This window comes from Anarrhichthys ocellatus, unplaced genomic scaffold, assembly GCF_004355925.1.
Source record: "Anarrhichthys ocellatus isolate YVR2014 unplaced genomic scaffold, GSC_Weel_1.0 scaffold1, whole genome shotgun sequence".
Lineage (NCBI taxonomy): Eukaryota > Metazoa > Chordata > Actinopteri > Perciformes > Anarhichadidae > Anarrhichthys > Anarrhichthys ocellatus.
This window is the reverse complement of record NW_022280031.1, coordinates 593,736-616,045: the sequence shown is the minus strand read 5'-3', so window position 1 is coordinate 616,045 and position 22,310 is coordinate 593,736. Positions and strand designations below refer to the sequence as shown.

The 22,310-nt window shown below is 42.3% G+C and overlaps 1 protein-coding gene across 2 annotated transcripts in view; it reads left to right on the top strand.

Moving 5' to 3' along the window:
* asic1b (acid-sensing (proton-gated) ion channel 1b) overlaps positions 1 to 22,310 on the top strand; it is a 149,283-nt gene that overhangs the window by 8,761 nt on the left and 118,212 nt on the right. The gene's annotated exons all lie outside the window — the stretch shown is intronic.

Below are 22,310 nucleotides of genomic sequence, written 5' to 3'. Positions count from 1 at the left end.
CCCCCCCCCCCCCCCCCCCCCCCCACCCCCCAGGACGGGACTGAGGGCCACTGAGTGTACATCTTAGATACACACGGCGAGGCTGCAAGGCCCGCAGGCTGGTCTTATTGTTTCTGGTCTACAGTCCCTGAAAGGTTGAGCGATGCTCTCATAAAAGGTTGAACCACGGTGTGTTGCTGAACCCCGGGTCAGTGCCACAACACTTGCTTTATGAGTAAGAAGCTAAAAAAACCTGTCGCTTCGGGAGATTTTCTGGGAGTGTTTGTTTTTCTCATCTATCGGATTGTACAGACATCCAGTTATTACCTGGAACTTGTGTGACCTCTAAATCAGACACGGCGGCAGTGAAAAACACTTAGGTGTCTGAAGCCACAGCACCTGTTTATATTTATCGAGACACTGACTGCATTATTGACTTATTTTGTAGGTAACACACATGGTTGGTGATTTAATGTGTATTTTTTTTTGATAATTTACAAACATTGAAAAAAAGAGAAACTTAGCAATCCTTCCTTGTTCATTTGCTGGATCTTTGGCTTTCTTCACCATCTAAATGTGTTTGTCTGTGATTTGGTTCTGGCAATATCACGCAGTTTGTTTATCGGAGCTTGTTTGCTGAGAACGGTGCGGTGACTCAACCACACAATAAATGTTTGGGCCGTAATACGATACAATGCAATGTTTATGCTGCAGAGTTGGCTGATATTTCTGGAGTGACCCTTTCAAATTACATAATTTTTTGGTTCCTCATTTTCCATTTCCCTTGTGGTTCTTGCTGTTTTATATGAGTAAGTAAGGCAGAAGTTACTGTAATTAGGACATTATTAAAGGGAGAGACCTTGTTGTGGCAGTGACATTTCTGCAATGTAAATACAGTTTATCAATAAATACAGCAAAAGAACAGCAAAACATTGAGATGGACAAGGGCGACTCCAAAATATAGAAATGGTTAAAAGTGAGTGCTGGAATATGAGACAAAAATTCATTACAAAAAAACAAGAAAGAGTAAGCCCCCTTTTTTCTTTTCTACATAACAAGGTTCAAAGGAAAAAAAGAGACTCACAATAACATGTCACACATTGCAACCAGTGGCAGCCTGCTGTGGGAGAGGGAGCTGATCCAGACGGAGCAGCTAACCAGCAGATGCTCGTGCCGGAACAGGTGGCGAGTGATGATGCCACTGTATTGATAAGGTTGATATCTCCTGAGAATCCTGTGGTAATTGCGCCCTCATACACATTTGTAAATGTCTCATAAAAAGTCCCATAGATCACTGAATATCTTCTCTTTGCATTTACTAGCAGATACGTCCCGCTTGTTTCCCAGGAAAATGCTACTTTTTTGCTTCTTCGGCGCTGCTCCTCTGCACACCATTTAGTGATGTTCTCCCTGTATTCCCTGTCTGTTTTGATGAAGGTTATGCACACCACCAGGGCAGGGCAATATGTCCAAAATCTTTCTCTCTGGATACAGGTCATTTTATATCTATATAACGATGTATATATATCACGTTATAACATTGTCTTTATGAAATAACCACACGGTTTGTGTACTCTTGTGTGAACTAATTACGTGACAAATCATTTTCGTATTAAATGATCCCCCAGGCCTACCCACCACACAGACTTCCATAACAGTAACTGGATCGGGTCTTTAGATGCTGAGACGTTTACAGGCAAATATAACAATAGTAAATGCACGTAAAGAAAGAAAGAAAGAAAGAAAGAGAGTAACATTACAAGCAAACTGCACCTTCGGACCAGCGAACCAGTTTGATGAACAACATGCATATACTATAGGCAGAGTACGTCTGAAAGAAGGCAAGAATAGTCTGTCCCATTCTTACACCCTGTGACCTTTAGTGGTGCTTTTAGGTAGAATATGTCATGCTCTGAGCCCCCACTCCCCCCCACCCCTCCCATACCCCGTAAAACCATGTAGTACAGCAGTGGTCTGAAGCCTGGACCACATGCTGTGGCTCCTCTAATGTGCTGATGTGGCTACATTTTTTTGTAGTTAGTTGTACTTATGGCAGATGGTGCTTTGCAGGGTTTACTGTATCAGTACAGTAGTGGACCTGGATTGAACAGCTCAGCACACACTAATGGTGCGGAAAGAATTCTCAGTGCGACAGATAGAGAGAGAAAAAAATAGATATATTCGATGAATGCTCCCACCAGTCTCAACCCCAGAGCACGGAAACAGTAAAACTGCAATTAACGCTGTCGCTATAGCTCCTGCTTGTTTATGCCCAGCATCCGCAGCGTGCCCGTGGAGGACAGCCAGAGACAAATGTCTCCGTTGCAACATGGCGTCAGGGAGTCCAGTTGTGTCGCATGGTTTTATCAGTGTTCTGATAAATATGGAATATAACATTCAGACCGCAGCGATGGTAAGGCCTAATGCAAAAAGTCTCCGATGGGATGGCGACGATCTGCAATGTAACACCGTCTACTGCTCTGATGGATGAACGGAGGAGGTTGGATAGAATTGATTTCACATTGTTTCCAGGTTCACGTTCAGGTGTTGAGTCCACCATTATCCGATCAGAGGCACAGTCCTTGTCAGAGGCCAACGTTATTATCAATTAACGGTCACTGCCCTAATACCCAGTGGGACGCCGTGCCATATATCCAATCTTCAGTCATTACTGCTGGAAGTGTTACAGATTAGTAACTCGTGTATCTCCGACCCTCCTCTCTTCCTCTCATTGTGTCCCTGCCTCCTCTTTCTCCTTGGGAAAGACTTTTGCTAATTAGGAATGCAGAAGGTTTGCCTTGCTCTTTTAGCTCAGCTCATACCAAAGAACAGCGGGAAAGAAACATTACCCTCAATTAATATTGATAGGCGACCTACAGCTTCTAAACCGTAGCTCGAGGAGATAATAAGAAAACACTAAAAAGTGCGTTTAATTAAAGCAACACATACGTCGACACATGGAGGAATCACAGAATCAGTAAAAAAAAACAAAAAAACGCAGACAATAGGTTGAGTTATTTCATTTTGAACACCTCAAGACACCCACGTCTGACTTCAGTCACCGGGGAAACCTCTGACGGACTGATCATTTCACAAAACTGAAGCTAAGGGTGTTGACAGAGAGAGAGAGAGAGAGAGAGAGCACATGAAGGAGAAAATGAGAAGAGGCACAGATAATGTCCAGGTAACAACAAAGTCCTCGTTAAGAAACCGAACATAATGGTCGAGTGCTGCAGAGACACATAACAGCAGCCGTCATAGCGGCAGCAGCAGCACTATCGGTGGACACACATGTTTCTTCTCATTTAACCTCTCAGAGAATGCAGAGCGGGACTCTATCTCCCGTCTCCAGCTGCCCAATTGTTTGCCCAAACACAATGAAGTATGGCAGCTCAACAGGTCTCTCCTTTCCACTCTTATATTTTTTGTCAAAAAATAAAATGTCAGCTTCTATGCAAATGTTTCGAAGGAAATAATAATAGTATAGGTCATAGTGGTATTTGGACAATATCGCAGCCTGTCTTTGGAGGATCATTACAATTGCAGTTTAGTTTTCTTCATGTGCCTGCTGATGGTTAGTTCACTTGTTTGTCTGTCTCCTTGTGAAGGCCGTGCACTCCAACACTACTCTAATAGTTACTTTTCATATTCTGCTTTCTTTGTTAACAGCGTGATGTGTCCTGCTGTACTCACAGGGATGATGAGTTGTCATCCATTTGAGGAAAGTAGCAATCTTGGGAGATTTGCGGACATCAGAGTGTAATTTCAGAAATTAAATTTAAGTTGACATTTTAATACATTTTAAACTTCATTAAATTGAGAAAGCATAGATCGATACAACTGACTTTGAACACAAACTTCAATATTGTTGATGTTAGCTTCAATACAGTTTAGCAAATAGCTTGGTGGAAATATTTGTAATATTAGTTTAAGTTTAAATGATTGCTATATTAGACATTTTTAAACATTGAATAAACATTTTTATTCATTTCATAGTTCCCATTTAGCCTGTTTCGTCTCCCTGTCAAGTCTTTCTTAAATATGATTCTCTCTTTTGTTAGTTAATGTTAATATTGCCCGTAGACGTGTACGGAGGATGATGTCTTTCTTCCATGTTTGCAGGGACTGTATTTCACTGCTGAGCCGCGGCGGAAGGATACTGGTAGTCGAGTGTAGGGCCTACACTCTGGGCCAGCTGGAGGCATCCGATATCTCATCTTAATTCCTGATGTAATCTAATTTAATTATATTAGCCATTAAATCCGTTTCCTCATCAACTATTTTTTGACACCGCTCACCTTTGTTCCACCCTTTATTGTTCATTGCTATTCCGGTCCGTCGATGTTTTTTTCTGCCGTTCTTTTTGGCTGAACAATTCCCACCACTTCCCCTCTGGAGGATAAATCAATCAATTTGCTATTACTGTAGAACTCAAAGACGCGGATCAATTAGGTTGTTGCTGAGTAATGGATGCATCCCTAATGAAAAACACGCCTTCTCTTTGAGTGCGACGAGGCCAGTGGCTCACTCTGACACAGTCCTGTCTCCAACTCTCATCTGTCACATCATATATTCAACTGTGGGGTAATAAGAATTTGTTGATGCGTCCTAAATATATTTTAAACCAGCTAAGATCCTGAATCAAGTTACATTTTTCCACTGAACACACATGTATGGTGTAGTGCTTTGTCCTCTGATGTACCTCCAGCCCGGTCATCGCCACCACGTTCTTCATGTCTTCTTTTGAATGTTTTCTTTCACTAGAACGCTATTGCATGTCTGAAAATAGATATTGTGTCAAGGCAAAGTGTTTCTGTTCCAGTAGGTTTCGGTTAGCGTCCATTTATGCTACTAGCACTTGTATGTTTCTGTTAATCGTTCTGTACTTTCAGCTTGAAAACCTATTGTCCTGCTTGCTAACTCATTTTCACACACTCTCATTCGCAACACATGATGTTAAGCTGACTCAGGTTGGTGCAATCAGTCAATTGTTATTGGTAGTTTATCGGTTATTGTAAAAGGGGCACTCAAGATCAGCCTCACACCAATTTCTACTTCTGTTTGTCATATATGCATGTGTTAGTGTGTGTGTATGTTTTGCGTCTGTGTATTTATAAAATTGGCCAAATTTGATAGCTTATTTCATTTCCTGAAATTACTTTTTTAATGATAAAAACATACAAAACACACAGAAACAACATGATTTCTTTTTCTTACACTATATCGGATACATTATTTGTTTAGTTGGTTATTGTGATGATTCTGGCAATGATAAACATTTTATATTGGCATGTGTTGGAACTATGAAGTCAGTAATTATTGTCCACCCGGGGCAGTTTGACAGCACTCTGCTCCTCATTACCTAGTTTATGTCGATTTCTTTTCTTCACCAGGGAAGGGGGAATGATATCAGGCTTAGACCTGACAGGGCTTTTGGAAAAGCCTCGAATATCCTCCTTCCCTCCCCCCCCCCACCCCCCACACAGACACAAAATGGCACCTTTTACCTGACCTCTTAGTTTAATTTTTAATTGCACAATGATTTGACAGACATAGTTTCCTGATGTGCGATGTGCAGGGGGGGAAGAAAGGTGAGGGAAAGAGGAGAGGAAATGCAGATGAAGGCGAATTTAGATCTGAGATCTAAATTTATTGCACGGGAGACTGTCACTGCTCCCATACCCAAACAATATGTTTAACAATGAATTGGATGGGGAATGAAATGGGGGTGGGATGAGAGACATAAAGAGAGGGAGAGAACTTTAATCCTTTAAAAAAAGGAAAATCAATTATAAACACTATGATCAGAGGCAACGTGAGAGAGCAGGAGAAAGTGGAGTGAAATAAGAATGTCGGTGTGTGCCAGCAGGGGGGGTCTCTGTTTGTTCTCTTGGCCGGTGGTGCCAGGCAGCCAGTGGGAACGGGAGGAAGGAGGAAAGAGGTGGGGATTGATGGACGCCGAGGGAGACCAGCGGCGCTGATCTGAATGAGAAGCAGGCTCTGAGCTTTCTGTGCGACGGTCCTCCCCACGTGCACATAGTGTGTAAAGCCCTCAGCTCGCTCCACTCCACCGGACAGACAACGGATGTATGGTTCACATTCTGCAGACGCTCTTTGTGATTATTCACACGGCACTGGCAAGAGGCACACTGCTTCATTAGTCAGCTAATTACCGTCCAGAGTCACATTAGCTGAGCAGACTTTTTTTTTTTTAATTCTTATTCCCCTTTCCATCATTTTTGTAATGTAGTAATTTTATAGCAAACCTGGTACATTTGCCTTGGTACATTACATTTGGTAAATTGCATTCTTCCCTCGAGTTCATTAGCACCGTTGAATTCATAAAAGATAAACTACTGGGAAATGTGATTCATGGTTTTGGCATTTAAAAGTTGATTCTGATATTAATAGCAGCCGCTGATTGATGAATGTGTGAAGAGTATGTGCTGTTTCCAGACATTGCATGATGTCTCTTTTTTGCCTTAACTGTATTATTAAATATGACACATGGGAAGGTGAGTGACATTCCACAGACGACGGGGTACCGACGCTGTCGTCTTGTGCTCCAGCGTCTGACGGAGCGAAAAGAGCAGTTGCAACACCACGAGGTCCCCAGGGGACGGTTTGTTTTCTTCTCACCAGCCGTGGTCTTGATTGTTTTTTTTCCTTTGTCTCTCGGGTACATCTACTACCTTTAAAGTACCCTGGCAACTTCCTTTTGACTTTTTTTTTTTTCCAATTCAATGGGGCTTCAAAGTAAGGAATGAACAGTTGGTTGTATTCTTGTAACCAATTAGAAAAACTAATGATTTGTTTCATTTTAAAAAGTCTGATTTGTATTCCGAACACACTGATGTGTGTGAGCTTGTAGGGAGGTACTTACATGTAGCCCGGGGCGATACTGCATCTCCTTAATTCTTGCGCTTTTATGGATGTCGAGGTAATCTTGGAATTACTCCTAAAAGTGGTTGCCATAGCACCTGAACTGCTATGGTGTTTTTTTATTAACTTAATTAACTTTTCTCTCCCTCTTGACTCTTACAGGTGAGGAACAGGAGGTGGGCTAATCCACTGATTGTCTGTTTGACTCACGGAATGTGGAAGTGTCTGGGGTCACGATATCTTAAAAAATCAAGTGGCACATTTCAGAGTATAACAAAGATTTTCTTTACAAGCAACTGACATTGAAAAAGTGAGTCCACACACTGAGTCCATAATCTTGCATTGTTTCTACACTTTTCATTGACTACGTCTGTGATTTCCTCCCTCGGATGTGATACGATGATCTTGTTTGGATGGGTTTGCAGCACCCGCACTCACGTGTCAGTCCGTCAACGATGTGAAATGAACGCTTTGGATTCCTTCCTGATGAAAGTACTGTAGAGACTTGTCAAACAACCTCTGTGTGTCCTTGTTATCATCTGTTCACCCACCATGGCCTGAAGGCAACAGCTCAGCCATTGTTTTCAGCGTTTTGATAGAAAGTTTCAGAGTTGCAACCTTGTGAAAATGGAGCATTGACGGGATTCAGAAATTGTCTAGAAATAGGAGAAAAGTGGTTTGAAATTTCCAAAGCAATCCGTTAAAAAACATTGTTGTTTGTAGATAACGATCTTTGAGACTATTTGTATATATGTCTTCTCTAAAAATACTTGGACACAGAGCGGACCTCCCAACACTGAGTGTGTTTAAGACCGGAAGGTGGCTGCAGGGCCCGGTGTTCAAATAGCAAAAAAAAGACTTCCATAATTTTTTAGCGGTAGTGGTGTGCAGCTGACAGGTCAGAGATCCACCAGTTTAAAACCTACATGCCTTCCAGCGGTGTTTCAATTCAGCATCTGCCTGCAGGGTGTCAAGCGGTGCTCTATTTCTCATCCTCATCCGTGCGCTGTCTGAGTGTCACTTTTGAATGTTTGATTTAACAATATAGTGTAATTGGGGACATATAGTTACTAAAATTCTAACCTCTTTAACACCACTGGTGCTACATGCTACATTTTCCTTTCCTAACCCTCGTCACCTTCATCACGCCAGCAGCGGGCGGTTGGGGAAGGGATTTTTAAAAGCATCAGAAATCATTTACAGACAGCTGAGTGTACAGTTCACGCCAGCCCAGTTCACTGTGCGCAGACCTCAGAACGGTGCAGGCAGCATATTCACGCAGTCCATCTAATTTATGGCTCTATTCAGTGTCAAATATGTGGTTACGTGGGCGTGTGTGTGTGTGTGTGTGTGTGTGTGTGTGTGTGTGTGTGTGTGTGTATGTGCGAACAGGGCACACTCAGTAAAAGCTCCAAATTAAATATCCAGATGCAAGAAATTCTGCTATTCAGTAACATGCTGACCTGCAACTCTGTTGGTTAAACCTCCCAAAAGCAAAGTTCCTGGTCTCCATTTTTTATCTCTTTAGCCTGCACATCAAAAAAGTTTGTAATAAACTCAACTGGAACTCCTGCTGTTTCCCTAGTGATTGTGTTTGTGTATAGCATGCATCATCTGTGTTTTTGAATTTGTGTTTGATATCTAACATAATAAATCCGTACACATTATGTCCTAATTCACTAATAATCTTGAGTTTGCATTTGTCATGCAGGCAAAGAAAGGGCGTCTATGTAATGCTGCAACTTTTGGCCACTGCAGCATTTCTCTTTTAATATGGGAAAGTCATTTTGTCCTAATGCCAGACTGACAGTTCCAATGGATGTGCCAGGCCTTGGTTACAAATCAGTAGATGGGAGGTGGCAGCAGAGTAGACCCAGCAAAAATGCAGCCGCTGCACCCCTTATTCTGTCACGGAGTTTATGCTCCTGTTTACCAGAGGAGCCAACAGCAGGGCCGATAAGTACTGAGATGCTTAATTTTAAACACCTGGATCACATCAACTAACCATTCCCGGACATGTTTAGCATTTACAGCATTTTCCCAGGAACATCTCATTTCACCGTGTGAGTGGTTGAAAGAGCAATAAGAGACTCATTTGTTGCCTTGATAAATGAAAGTCCAACAAGCGGAGCACTGCACACACACACTGACTGTGTCCTGAAAAAGTACTTTTATCCGGCGTTTGCTATTTAGATTTAAATTTAAGTAATTTACGGGATGGCCGATAATGCCACCATAATAAAAGGCCACATTGCTTCTCTGCATTGTGATGTTGATCCAGGTGGAAGACAAGCGATGCACGTTGTTACACATGCAGCCAGTGGTGTGTGGAGGTCTCTCAGGATAGTGACATCAAGAACTGAACTTATGACAGTTTGGATGTTGCACACTTTTAGACAGCGCACTGAGTGCCAAAGCGGCTCTCATAAAATACAATATTATTGAAAATCATAATCATTGGACACATAGATTCCCCTGCATTTGTGTTGACATTTAAAAATGAACAGTGCTGCTTAGATAACCCAAATAATGTTTTCAAATTTAGGATTATGAATTATAATGGATTTCCTGATGCACCCTAAGCGCAGTTTGATTTCAGCAACACTGCATACGTGAAATATTGGCTCAATTATTCCACTTTTAAGTTTCACACTGCAGTGATTTTAATGTAAAATACCGTTCCTTTCAATAATGGAAGAATAGAGTTGGATTTTATGTAAAAACAAACCAGTATATTATTCATAATCATGTCCCAAATAGATACACAGAGATAGTAGTATGGCAATATTTGTCATGGCTGATCAATGCACTTTTTTTCCCCCACTTGATTCATGTTTGACCCTGTTAACCTATTGTGCACCCCTGGGTGCTTGTTAACCTCTTGAGTGACACAAACAAATGAAGAGCTGATGGTTGCGCAGGATTATGACTCAACTTGTCTGCGTGTGTCAGTTAGAAAATAGTAGAACAAAGCTTATTTTAAGAGAACAAGCTTTTATTTTGGTACAATAATACGTTAATCACCTACAAGGCGGTACATTTCTACCAGATCAGTGTAAGTGGTGTAAAACCATTTCAATTCACTGGTCATTTTGTTTATGCAACATTTCACGAGATAGTTTTCAGCCTAAAGTTCTCAGAACCAGCCTGTCTATTGACATTAGTCTCAACACTTAGCCTTTACTACACTGACACAAATGCCTCCATCTTCTACTTCAAGGCACTGCGAGTCAGAGCTATAATCATCACTTTGTCCAGCAGGCTATAAGAAGTGGATGGCTGCTGCTGATAGAGCGAGGACCTACTTGTTATTTATGTTTTGATATTCCTCCTTGTTGTCATGTCTGGGTGTCGCAGTGTCTTTTCCTCGAGAAACGAAATTTAGACGGCCTTAGTTTTCTGGTTCAAAGCCTAGTTTAGTCAGGGAGCAGAGCTTCACTTCATGTGTCAAAGAAATAAAAAGCTTCCACTTAACGCTGCCGTGCATGACTTCAACCTGCAAATTATGCTCAACCGACTGTGAGGGTTGGTGTGTCAAAGGGAAGAGCGGTTGCTGGTCTTCCCACCTGCATGGGAGTGTGTGTGTGTGTGTGTGTGTGTGTGTAAGTGTTTCTTCTTCTCTCCATTCTTCTTGTGCACATTCTGTCAGTGTACCATCACCCCGACAATGCGCACCATGTGTCTGGTTGTTTTCTCATTGTATTTACTGTATATGGGGTTTCTGCTTATCATAGAGTATTGAAGCACCTGAGACTGGGGTTGTATCTGAAATTAACTAGTTTACGCAGCGCGGCGTCCAAACACGTCTGAAGGCGTGATGTGTTTGTAGCAGTTATGAACAACAATATTCGAAGGCGGGGAAAAAAGCTGGGCGAGATGCAATAATTGTTTAAATGTGGAGATAACGGGCAGACTTTCCTGGAAGGCATTCCTAACCTTGTATTCATTTGCACACTCAAGAATGAGCGAAATAGTTGTGTAAAGAAAGGAACTTTAGAGCGAAGTTCAAATCCCACTGACCTCGACACGCTCGGCCGATCGCTGCTTAAAGTGGGCATGAACGTCAGATTGTCAATTAGGAAAAGTTACATAAATGAACAGACGCAGCTCGGCAGGCAGTTTGGTTGGAGCTCACTGATGTCTTTGGTGTTCTTTTCCTCAGCCCTGACAACATTAGCAGGGCAGTCACGCGTTGGTCCCTAAAACGTATTAAACACAAGTAATACAGTGTGGAGGTGATATGGATTTTCCGAGTCTGACACAGCAGCGCTCTGCTGCGCTCGCACAGATAGTTGTGCTACTGGCATTACCCTCATGATGCTTGCAACCCAAAGTTGATATTATTTTCAAATCTTACGTACAGGCTTTAAATCCTAATGAGTCTGATGTGATGTACAAAGGCATGCAACATTTTACTTTGATGTAAAAAGCTCCTGAGAGCGAGAGGGAGGGTGTTTGCACTCGTGAAAAATGTCCAGAAATGTGTTTATTTGGCTGATTAATGTATCAACAAATGTATAGCTGTAGCTGACTCAAAGTCAAACATAATCCAGCCCTGTCTTTTAACGAGTAGATTGAAGTATGTTGCATTCATGTCATAACCTTGTGAAACTACTCTTTGTGATATGAAATTCTGTTTCACAAAGTAGTTTGGTCTCTGTTCAACTTGCATTATGCTCATTGATCCTGAACTGTAGGGCTTTGATTGATTCTAAATAGTGCAAACTGAGTGCCATAGAAACACAGCTTTAGTTCTTCTGTTGCATGACATGCAAATAAATCCTACAAACAGCAAATGAATAGCATTACAAGTTATGGCCCATGTCAGGAATTGTCCTCCTGCTTGGAAGACGTGGATTTAAGACATGACTTTATGCTGTATCGCCCCCACCCTGACTGTGCATTGCTTGATCTTAGTGTGAGAGGGTGAAGGTGCAATGTGTGTGCATGATTACACATATGCATATCCCAAAAGCTTTCAGAAGAAGTGCTACAGGTCAGTGCACTCTAACCTGAAGTATGCCTCCGATTTTCATGAAGAGACGAGATCTCACACATTTAGCAGGAGCGAGGAGAGCGGCAGTAAACAGCTATTACTATGCACCCTCTCAGTCTGGCATGCAATTACTGCATGTCTTCTGGTCCAAGTGGATCTACTTGCCCATTAGTGGCATATCTTTAAATTGTGGGATACCAAAAGAAAAGGCATCATTTTTTGCAGTTAAACAGGCCTTAATGAACCGTTTGGGTAATGAGAACGGCAAACACGGCAACCGGCAGCGCCGGGTGAGTCCACTTCGTCATCAAACCTGCCCTTTCCTGTCACTAGGAATAGGCTCCATTTCCTGGTATTATACCTGATATTATGACCTCCCGCTGTTCTCTCACATCAATATTGCATAGGCTGACCACGAGCAGGATATGTGCATATTACGTTTCTCCATCTAAAAGTAAAGAACCACATAATCCAGTATGAAGGAGCTCCCAGTACATTATTTGCTATTCTCTGTGTGCATCTGAAGTGTTCAAATGCATCACTGTGTTGGGAACGAAAAGGAGCGCGTTTGAGTTATCAGCATATATAAAATCAATAGAATTATTAATGTCAGTAAGATTATTAACGATTATTAATAATAACGGGGCACCACCCTGTGAACAGGTAACAATAACCAAACTATAAACTAAGTCTCATAATTAGTGTTTACTCACAATGTCAATAGTCAAAGTACTATTACACATTCAGAGTGAAAGTGAAGGTTTAAGTTCGAGCACAGACCACATACTATACAGCTATCATCACAATACACATGCACAAAGTAATCACAGACAGCTGCTATTTAAAGTACAACAGTTTATTAAGCTCCAATAATAATAATAATCTAGTCAACTAATACCTAAAACTACCAACAAAACTATACATTCATGAGCACGCTATCTAAAATCAACAAAACTGTGGTAAGAGGGAGATTGTGTGTGTGTGTGTGTGGGGGGGAGAGGCGAGACAACAGCTCAGACAAAGTATGATGTAATCTAAACGTAGCTACGTCACGTGGAACTACCAAAATGGTGTTTGCACGTTACCACCTCGCGAGACTACAAAATGGCGCCGGACTCTAACATGGCGATAGACAAAAGAGAGGTCGCGCTAACTACATGTGCCTGAAGCAGTTAGCTCAACCCCGGAGCTACACTAGCTTGGGTTAGTAAAAGAAGAGAGAAAGCAAACAAAACAAAATGAGATCCTCCCCGCCGCAGTGGAGTACGGAAGATTGTTCTCTCATCTACAGAAACACGACTGACGATGTTTGAGTCGCACAGCCGCGGTTCTGACCTTTCAACTGATGAGAAACAACTTCCGCCTCCGCTAGCGGTGAACCATCTCAACACGATTGCAGCAACAGCAGTATGAAATACACAGTAACTTCTACCCAACATTAACGATCTCGGTCGTTAATCTCGGCAATTACACACCACGTTATAAAAATGACACAGTAATTTAAGCAACACAGACAAGATAAGAAACACCATAGACTAAATCTGCCCTGACGCTTTGCCTTGCTATGAGTAGATTCCGTGGTCTGATCAGTCGGTCCTCCGACGGAACCGTGCGGCGCGGTGATGAAAAACTGTGTGTCAGAGATACTTCCTTCGGCTCAGTAAGGGATAGTTTCTTTCCTTACGGCTGGAAAACAGGCGGCTTTGGTGGAGAGGAGAAATGTGCTTATCTCTCTCTGAAGAATCCGTTTCTTCACTTTTGCAGGAAAATAGTCCAGTGAATCTAAAACTGTTTAAACTAGGATTTTCTTTTCAAACACATTGCGTGCCTCCTTAGTCCGACCAGGGTCAGAGGGATAAGTGACGCTATCAGGCGCGCTCAGTGGTTTTGTAAGCTAGTCGCTTCCGGCTGTAAAACCGGAAGTCCCAGCTCGGCATCCCTGGTCTCGTCCAATGAGAGCAGCGGCGATGTGTGAAATAAATTAAAGGGAGGTGGTGGATTGAAGGTTAGAGAAGGAAGAGAGAGAGAGAGAGAGAGAGAGAGAGAGACGGAGGAAAGAAAGTGAAACGAGCACTGTTGCCTCTTACATCTATCATTAAAGTGCCCTTGAGCAAGACAGTGAATCCAAAACATGCTCGTGCTGTGGCCGACAGTAAAATACTGGAAAGTTTGCGAGTACAGAGGAAGATGGTAAATGAGAGGAAGAGACAAGTTGATAGATAGAAGATGATGAAAAGGTTTTATCATCAGTGATGACAGCGTGTCCTCACCCTCAGACCATCTTAAAGCGCTTATATTTGCCTCAAGGAAGAGTTCAAATGGAAATATAATTGTTAATTTTTTTCTCACTCCTAGAATAATTTGTTGTTAAGGAGATCTACATGACCTGCACACAGGAAACTGTTATGTTCAAGGCAAGAAATATGTTCTGGTCCACATGACTGAGACACTGATAATGATCAAGCCTATTTTACAAAGCTATCAGGCTTGATAAATGTAGTATTGTAGGAAAAGACAGAACAGAATTATTATCAACATTTGGTTACGGGCTTGTGGTAATGCATTTGTAAAATAAATACACTTGTGGCACTTCACACAGGGATGATCCTGTCAGTATCTAATCACCTCTGTGCCTCTGAGCAATGTAGTAAAGAAAATTCAAGTGTTGCCGAAATCAATGTCTTGTCCTTGGAGTTCAGTGTAACCAGAAGCTCCGAGCGCCTTATTGAGCAGTCAGTATACTCGACTTAATCTAGCTGTTATCCTGCTCATCATTAGCAATCAACTTCTAATTATGAATGTGTAATAGCTGACAAGTATTAACAATCAGAGAGCGATGCACACCCAATCCTCTGTGGAACAGTTGGGCATAAGACATGCGCAGGAGTCAAATCTCAATCTAACCTCCCTTGGGCTTCTGTGTTCATGAAAGATTTGTCTCAAAAATTGAATTCCATTGACTTTACATCCGCTAAAAAGTCTTTCTAAAGTCTTTACACATGGCAAAGCAAGTTTACGTCTATAGCACTTTCAACAAGTCAATTCAAAGGGCTTTACACAAGACAGGAAGCCATTAAGAAAACATTTAACAACGCGGTAGAGTTATCCTGCTGTTGGGATCTGACTATATGGCTTCGACATGTGCTGTGGAACAAAGAGAGAGTCAGGCCTTGCCTTTTGCAAGCAAAGGTTTCATCCTGATTGTAGTTTTATGAGCACCAAGCCCCCAACTCTGAAGAAATTCACATTAGGGTGTGAGTTTCCTCCCCCCAAAAAATGTGTTCCTGAAGTTACCTGAAAGCAGCGCTGCAATCTAATTGGCCGAGGGCCAAGACAACCCAGGACCCCTGTGGTTCAGCCACCTTTCTACAAAACAACCAGCAACCCCCACCTCAATGCTTTTTTCCCTTCGACCTCCGTCGAGCTAGGGAGCACACCAACGTTGTTTCCCCCTTTTTAACCAAAACCTAGGTTTAACAGTTTATATTCGCTGGCCGAATTCACCAAACTGTCTATTTTATCTTTGTTCTTATCCACAAAGCGAACCCTTTTTTGTTCCTGCAGAAGTGAAGAAGCAAGACTTCTTCAGACAGAGAGAGAGAACTTCCACTCTCCACTTTCCACGTTTGCTCCGGTCATAAGGACGCGAACGCCCCTTATCCAGATGAAGCGATTCTCTCCTACCGAGAGAACACCTCCTGTGGCCTGCAGCCGCGCTGCCCGAGCCCACCGAAGCTCAGAAGAACCCCTTAGAAGAACCCCCCTCAATCACCACGATTGCATCGTACCGTAAGGCGAAATAGATTCTGGGCAGAGTTAGAGAGAGTTTAATTTGTGTTTATTTTATCTTGTTTGTGTGCTTAAAGTACTGTTCATTTTTATAACGTGGTGTATGCTTTATGATCACCGACACTGGCGATCCCTGAAATTGCTAGTGTTGTGTAGAAGTAACCGTGTATTCCATGCTACTGTGATCCGTGTCGAGACAGCCGCAGTGAGGTTGGGGACTGCGTCTCAGGTCAGAGGTCGGAACCGCGTCTGTGACAAAGAGCCCGGTTCTTGCTCCTCTGGCTGGGAGAACAGTTTACCGAACTCCAGCGCGACGCGGAGGATCTTAATCTTTTGTTTTATTCCTTTCCCTTTTCTTTTACTAATCCACACACACATATAGCTTTGAGCTAATGTACAGTAGCTACGTGCTAAACGGCTACCGGAATGTATAAACGCTGGTTCTCCTGTTGGCTATCCGCCATTTTGAGTCTCGCGCATGAGAGACATCACCACGTCCCAACTACGTCATACGTCGCTGAGCTGTTCCTTTGCTCCTCCCCCTACGCACACATACACATACACACACACACACACACACTCCCCCCCTCTTTTCAATTGTCTGTTGATTTTAGATAGTGTGCTCATAAATGTATAGTTGTTAGTTTAGATATTAGTTGACTAGATCATTAGTATTAGAACGTAATAAACTGTTATATTTTAAAGAGCAGCTGTCTGTGATTACTTTGTGCATGTGTATTGTGATAATAGCTGTATATGTGGTCTGTGCTCGAACTTAAACCTTCACTTTCACTCTGAATGTGTAATAGTACTCAGACTATTGACATTGTGAGTGAACACTAATTATGAGACTTAGTTTATCGTTTGGTTATTGGTCCCTGTTCGCAGGGTGGTGCCCCGTTATTATTAATAATCATTAATAATTGTTACTGACATTAATAATTCTATTGATGTCAAGAATTTAGTTTCTTAGATGCTGATAACCCAAACACGCTCCTTTACGTTCCCAACATATTGGTGCCCCGTGTGAGGCTATGTTATTCCCAACACTGCCCTGTGGTCATGTATACCGCGTGATGGACCCATTTCACAAGTTGGCTACTGCTAGAGCATCAGCTGTCGTACACCCATTAAAACAATGCAGGCATTCCCACACTATTTGATCGATAACGTCTGTGTACTTCAGGTCATCTTTGATCTGACTTTGAAGAGAGAGCATGATGAAGAGAGCTAAACAATGGCAGAGATGCACGATGCTTCTCCTCTGAAGAGATGACACAAAATCTGACAAGGCACATGGGGAGGGAAACAAAGAATAAGAAATACATTCGAAGCTGCTGAGAAGCTATAGCGAAATGAGAGAAAGATGTGTGAATGGAGATGTAGTTGTGCTGTCAACAGTGACCAGAAATCCAGAAACATACAAATCTATTGTGGAAATATATGTTTTAGAGATGCTGTCCCGGTCCAGATTACGTTCACTAACGTAGTTTTGTTTGACTTCAGGATGTGTTTCACCCAGTGAAGAATTGTCTGGGTTGATGAAGCAAATTACTTTGACGTCCTAAAACTGGGGTGTGCGTCCCATGTCCCAGGTATGGTTAGGGCTACGTGATGAGGGAAAGGTATTGTAAAACTCAATTGTGAGTGCAAGCCGCAGGCAGAGAGACGTGAGGTGGAGTGAAAGGGTCAGGTGTTCTGAAAGCAGCAGGAAGTTAGTTTCTTTGGTAATTTTCTTATTGATTGGGCTCTCTCTTCATCGCTGTCAATAGCTGGAGCTACAGCAGTGGATGTGACACTCGGCTCACGGAGGCAATTAAGGTACTTTAAACCCCCTCTGTGCTCCTTTTGGTCAGTGTCAAGAAAAGTGACGTAGACGTTTTCAAAATCATTCAAACCTGCTAGTCTTTGTGTTTCGTCCTTGTGTGCCAGACACTGCAGTGCTTGTCCCACTGTGACAAACTGCATGGGAGGAAATGAGCAATTGTCGCATCAGAAGCTCATTTTCGTTCCAGTACGATCACGTCGTTAAAAGGTGATGGGACACTTTGTCTGTTTCTGTCTAGAAGTGCTCTCAGTTGCCTAAACATTAGCATAAAAAATATTAAACCTGCCTTAGTTTTCAACAACAGATATTGTAGGAAAAACAAGTGAAAATATAGACATATAAAACATTTAATTTTAACTAAATTAAACTAAAACAAATAGTTTTATATTGTTGTTCTTTCTGGTTTATTGCTCCGCCTAAAATGAATAGCGCTTTGTGAGCGCCAAGCAGTGTAGACTAAGTTGGTAAAATGAATGGATCTGTCAGACAGCAGAGGGAAGTGTGATTGAATTTCTCTCTTTGGCTGCAGCTGATATGCAGACTTTATTGAATTGTGTTCCCTTATTTGTGCTCCAACACTTAAGTAGAAGTAGACTAGTTTCTCCGTATTAAGATTTTGGCTGCCCACCAGACGAGCCTTTAAAAACACCAGCTCTGAGTGGAATTGTCTTTTAAACTACTTGGTTTGAATTAAACCTTCTTCCCACACTTCCTCTCGTTACTCTGCAACTGATAAACAAGCCCGAAAACTGAGACAGACCGCAGAAGTGTCCAGACCGAGGAGAGCACGCATTAGATGGCACGGCACGCTTGGATGTCATTAATATCCCAGTGTCTGCTGGAACTATTGAGCGCCAGGTAGTGGAAAGCGGGATCCAGCACTCTCGCACCCGAACGCCCACGTCAATAGCACTTCACCCAATACACTCGGGGTAAATATCAGTCCCTCTTTCTCTGCAAAGACGCACCATAATGGGCAATTAAACGGCTCACCTGGTCGACGCATACTGGGTTGATGTGAAGGACTGGAGCGTTTAGAGGGAGACTAATTGACACTATCCGGAATGGAGCGTGCGACGTGTTTCTGTTTCCCCGTGTTGAACTCTGGCAGCTGAGCAGTGGGTATACATGGATGGCAAATTGCAGCTTTTGAAAAAGTGGCTTGTATTACATTTCATTGAAACCTCTCCCACCATTGTTGTTAATCGTGTTGTGTTTGAGCAAGTAATGAAGTTTCTGGGGCGAGAGAGTGCAGTCATCCATCCTAATAATAGTGTTCTTGGTGTGCTCCACATGTTATTGTCTCTCACTTCGCTGAGGGAAACAGGTTTCCCAATAGGTCAGTGCAAAGACGCTGTCGGCCAAACACATTACAGTGTTTGTGTGTTTAGAAAGGGTGTGGGGGATGTGACAGTATGTGATATATTTAATAATAATAATATTGGAAATAATAAGACCTAAGCCATATGTGTCTCTCCTAAAATGGTTCATACAACTTCGCAAATATGACTGTGAAACTTGGTTTAACCCACAACTTACATCTATTAATTTAATGCCGAAGCAAGGCAGTGAAGCCTGTAACGTAATCCCACAGTGTTCATACCCACAAACAGTTGCGCATGGAATAAAACATCGGACTTCCCTCCAGGGTTGCCTGCTCCTTCGGTTGCTCCTCAAGGCACGCATCATTAGCCACCCGGGACCAGATTTACCTCATGTCCCTGTAATTAGAATGCGGCCTCTCCAGATGATCAATAACCCGGGGCTTACTCTATTTGGATATTTATTAACCATGCAGCTGCAGCTCCGGCTGTACACACTCTCAGACTCTGTGACGTGATTCAACAAGTCCTTACATGAACCAGCAATATGTTGAATTTCTTATTTATTTTATCTTCCAGATGACGGAGACAAAGAACAGGTTGTTTCACAAACCCGTATGGAAGCACACCCCCTTCCTTTATGGCTGTATATAACGGCAGGCCACTCCAGGGTCAGTTCACATCAAAAATAACAAAAAAACTCATTTGTTGCCGGTTGTGTTCTGGGCGTGTGGGACTCCTAATGTTTCGCAGCGTGATGGAAAATCTTCGGTCACACTTAAAGAAAAATGAAAATCTCACTCTCTTGAAGCCAGTGTAATTTGGTCCTGAGCACTACTGATATGCTGCGGAGTCAAACTGAAAGCTGGGAACCTGGAGATTACTTTGAGATGCAGCTCAGCAGTGTGTCAGAAATATTAAAAAAAATCATTCATTCATCCATTAAGATAAATTGCGAAACTGTAAAAGGCTTCGAACATTAGGATGGAAGTAAGTGATGGTCATTCCCACGCTCACTTACAGTATGTCACGTAAGTTGTTGCTCACAAACCCCCTTATCATCAATATACCTAGAATAGCCTCATCCTCTGGATGCCCTATAGGTTACTAGTTATTCCTGATTTATGCAATTCCAAGACTGCTTCGGGACCCCCGTATGCAGAAGTAACAAACACACCACTTTCAGAATAGGCGGAAATAACACATTTATACTGCATGCAAAAAAAACTGCACGGTTTTGGCCCCACACTGCATGCGATTACCATAAAGTCGGCATGTCTGTTAAAGGGAGACCCGTGGGTTTCCCATACAAAATTTGCATTTGTATATCTTGAGGTGAGAGGTCAAGGGACCCCTTTCAAATATCTCGAGCCAGTTTTGCCTCGCCAAAATTCAGTCCAACTTTGGAGCGTTATTCAGCCTCATTGCCGATTAAAAAAAAAAAAAAAAAAAAAGCTAGCATGACAGCCGGTACCGATGGATTCATTATGGCGTCGAGTTTGATGTGATGCCCTCACTCTGGCTTCAAGACTGAGCCTGCTGCAGCCTCTAAATGACAGTAATGTCGGCCGCGATTACTTGCAATTCCCCGGGTAATAGAGACTGTGAGTGGAATGTTCAAACTCTGTCTTGCTTTCTCATGAATTCTACTGCAAACTTACATGCCTCCTCCGCTCTTTGGTTAAGCTTTTTGAAAAACATATGCTGTTTGAGAAAAACCTGTTTGTGTTTTCAAGACATGCTACTTCTAAAAGGCAACACAATGCTGCAAATCTTACTTTAATACCAGCATGAAAACCGTTTGTAACTACTAACAACTCCTAGCTTCTCCACAGCTCTTTTATATGCCTTTGAATGTTCCTAATTAGCAATGTACAACTCCTCTATATCTCCTTCCTGCCTCATTCATTCCTCTCTTTTATGCCTCAATTCTTTTCTCTCTGCCCTTTTTTTTATTATCTTCCATTGTTTTTAACCTTTTGTTCCTGCACCACCAGGAATGAAGCGTCACTTCTTTAATCTATTCTTCCCCTCTTTCTACTCCCTCTCTTTACTTCCTTCCTTACTTCCATCCCTCCTTTCCTTCTTCCCTTCACCGTTCCCACTATTCCTCCCTCTCAACATCCCTGTTTCGTTACTGTTTTCTCGTTCCTGTCCCTCTCCCACCCGTCTTGTAACTCTTACACACTTGTCCCACACTCCCACTCCTCCTGTGGTTCACTCTCCTTCAGCTGCTCAAGCAGTCACTCTCAGCAATCATGCTGCATTCCTCCAGAAAATGGCACTTTCTAGTTTGTCACATTATTTTTGATATTTTTCTCCCCTTTTATTTCCTCTCTCGTTCTTCTTTGCCCTTGTTGCAAACCCACAGTGGCTTCCTCCCAGTGGACTAATAGTCTGTGTTGTGCTGGTGTGTTGTTTTTTAAGGCTGTCCCAAACATTTTTAGCATAACTAGTGTACCAAAACAAAATGAGAGGAAATATTGACTTATTGCTAATTTACAGTGACGTTTCATATCAGTAATATAAAGTCACCATAAACACATGTTTGCTTTGATTATTTTGTGGGGGAGCATGAAAGCATTGTTTGTTTGCGGAACCAAACATCATCATTTCCATCACAGCGAAAGGAAAGACAGGACGGACATAAATCACAATCCCTCGAGAGAAAGAAGGGATTATGATTCTCATTTGGACAAATAGCCTTCCTCCCGTTTTCTTCACTGTTTTCCAGTTAATACACTGTGGTTGGAAATGAACAAGTAATGAACACAGGCCAAACAATAAGCCCATTGTGAGACTATGTTAATTCTGTACACTGCTCCGAGGTCAGATTTGTGAGCCACAGCATCTCGCGTACATTGCAATTTATTCTCCCATGTTTTCAGCATTTATCAGCCGACCACACTGAAGCCTATGCATTCAAACTGTATGATTATATCTTCTGAGTATGGATTAGAGAGCAGGAGATCTATAATTTGCTCCTGTGTGTGCATGTGTGTGTGTGTGTGTGTGAAACAGTTAGCTGCAACTATGGCAATGCAACTGTGTGTCAAAAAAAAAAAAAAGCAATCTAAGATTATATCGAAAAAGCCAAAGAAAAGAAAAAACAATATTCTCACAGTAGGGTGTATACTGTATATATATATATACATACTGTGGTTTATGGTAATAGTTGGTTCGCCCGAAGCCATGGCTGGGGATGATGATGATGATGATGATGGGGTGCAAATCTAAAAGCCATTACACCTCCCTATGAGTTCTATTATCACCGCTGACTAATAATTGCATCGGGCTGTGGTGCTACGAGAGCGACAACCGGGTGCTGGTGCTTTTTCTTTCTGGCGCGGCCCGATATGATCTTTGGACGCACTGGTGCGAACACTCTGGACTTTTTATGGTGTCCTTTTGTGTCACACGGGCCAGACGGAGACGGAGACTGAGAGATAGGAAGAGGAAGAAAGTGGAGAAGGAGTTCATGTTAATTAACAGAGAAGAATGAAGGAGGGGAGAG